The sequence below is a fragment of the Procambarus clarkii genome, chromosome 80 (genome assembly GCF_040958095.1).
Source record: "Procambarus clarkii isolate CNS0578487 chromosome 80, FALCON_Pclarkii_2.0, whole genome shotgun sequence".
Lineage (NCBI taxonomy): Eukaryota > Metazoa > Arthropoda > Malacostraca > Decapoda > Cambaridae > Procambarus > Procambarus clarkii.
The window spans coordinates 15,411,190-15,413,689 of record NC_091229.1 but is presented as its reverse complement, the minus strand read 5'-3'; the positions used below and the strand labels follow the sequence as shown (position 1 = coordinate 15,413,689).

The following is a 2,500-nucleotide window of genomic DNA, read 5'->3' as shown; positions in this document are numbered from 1 at the left end:
CTCCGTGATGAAATGAATGGCAGGAAAACAGTAGTGTTTGGTGAAGGTTTTTCCTGCCGGCTCCCAAACGGTTATTTTTCAAATTCAAATTCAAATTTTTAATTCCGTTAAAAATGCAACTGTTTTTGGCTGGCCAGAACCGTACGGAACCCTGGCAAGTTTCCTATCATTGTGGCCGAGGGTGACAATACGTCCATATTACGGTGCTTGAGTTTGTTTACTAATACGTCAGATGTTCAACGGTTTGGTCAATACATTATGTATTTCGTAGCCTAAAATATCTGAATATGTGGGCAGATATACTGGGGGGGGGGGAGATACATGGAGACAAGTGTGGGTGGTGTAGGTGAAGGTGGGGACAGGTGTGGGTGGTGTAGGTGTAGGTGGGGACAGGTGCGGTGCTGGAGGTGTAGGTGGGGACAGGTGTGGGTGCTGGAGGTGTAGGTGGGGACAGGTGTGGTGCTGGAGGTGTAGGTGGGGACAGGTGTGGTGCTGGTGGTGTAGGTGGGGGACAGGTGTGGGTGGTGTAGGTGGGGACAGGTGTGGGTGCTGGAGGTGTAGGTGGGGACAGGTGTGGGTGTTGGAGGTGTAGGTGGGGACAGGTGTGGGTGCTGGTGGTGTAGGTGGGGACAGGTGTAGGTGGTGACAGGTGTGGGTGCTGGTGGTGTAGGTGGTGACAGGTGTAGGTGGTGACAGGTGTGGGTGCTGGAGGTGTAGGTGGGGACAGGTGTGGGTGCTGGTGGTGTAGGTGATGACAGGTGTGGTGCTGGTGGTGTAGGTGGGGACAGGTGTGGTGCTGGTGGTGTAGGTGGTGACAGGTGTGGGTGCTGGTGGTGTAGGTGGTGACAGGTGTGGTGCTGGTGGTGTAGGTGGTGACAGGTGTGGGTGCTGGAGGTGTAGGTGGGGACAGGTGTGGGTGCTGGTGGTGTAGGTGGTGACAGGTGTGGTGCTGGTGGTGTAGGTGGGGACAGGTGTGGTGCTGGTGGGGTAGGTGGTGACAGGTGTGGGTGCTGGTGGTGTAGGTGGTGACAGGTGTGGTGCTGGTGGTGTAGGTGGTGACAGGTGTGGGTGCTGGAGGTGTAGGTGGTGACAGGTGTGGGTGCTGGTGGTGTAGGTGGGGACAGGTGTGGTGCTGGTGGTGTAGGTGGTGACAGGTGTGGGAGCTGGAGGTGTAGGTGGGGACAGGTGTGGGTGCTGGAGGTGTAGGTGGGGACAGGTGTGGCTACTTCCCCAGATGACACATGGAAGGTATGGGCGCGTCATAGGCCAGTTGGGGTCGGCCCCAGTGCCACCATTGAAGAAATATCGGCAACTAGAGCGACAACCTGAGTTTTCCCCGAGTCTAAAATTGGGGATCTGTTCTCCGTGGAGTATTTAGCAGTTTTTTTTTAACGGTCTGTAGTATTAAACTTCCAGAGGTGGGTGGCTTGGGTTGGTTAGGTTAGGGTGTTGTATTTTGTACGTTGTGGCACGGGCATGAGTAGCCCCAGAGGTGGCACCAGCGCTGTCTCAGCACCACACACCTGACTCAGCACCACACACCTGACTCAGCACCACACACACCTGACTCAGCACCACACACACCTGACTCAGCACCACACACACCTGACTCAGCACCACACACACCTGACTCAACACCACACACACCTGACTCAGCCCCACACACACCTGACTCAGCACCACACACACCTGACTCAGCACCACACACCTGACTCAGCACCACACACCTGAGACTCAGCACCACACACCTGAGACTCAGCACCACACACCTGACTCAGCACCACACACCTGACTCAGCACCACACACCTGAGACTCAGCACCACACACCTGACTCAGCACCACACACCTGAGACTCAGCAACACACACCTGAGACTCAGCAACACACACCTGAGACTCAGCACCACACACCTGAGACTCAGCACCACACACCTGAGACTCAGCACCACACACCTGAGACTCAGTACAACAAACCTGACTCAGCACCACACACCTGACTCAGCACCACACACCTGACTCAGCACCACACACCTGACTCAGCACCACACACCTGAGACTCAGCACCACACACCTGAGACTCAGCACCACACACCTGACTCAGCACCACACACCTGACTCAGCACCACACACCTGAGACTCAGCACCACACACCTGACTCAGCACCACACACCTGACTCAGCACCACACACCTGAGACTCAGCACCACACACCTGACTCAGCACCACACACCTGAGACTCAGCACCACACACACCTGACTCAGCACCACACACCTGACTCAGCACCACACACACCTGACTCAGCACCACACACCTGACTCAGCACCACACACCTGAGACTCAGCACCACACACCTGACTCAGCACCACACACCTGACTCAGCACCACACACACCTGACTCAGCACCACACACCTGAGACTCAGCACCACACACACCTGACTCAGCAGCACACACCTGACTCAGCACCACACACCTGAGACTCAGCACCACACACCTGAGACTC

The 2,500-nt window shown here is 56.2% G+C and overlaps 1 protein-coding gene across 30 annotated transcripts in view; it reads right to left on the bottom strand.

Annotated features, from left to right (window-relative positions):
* Nucleotides 1-2,500, bottom strand: part of LOC123746409 (myoferlin) — a 234,415-nt gene that overhangs the window by 162,466 nt on the left and 69,449 nt on the right. The window lies entirely within an intron of this gene.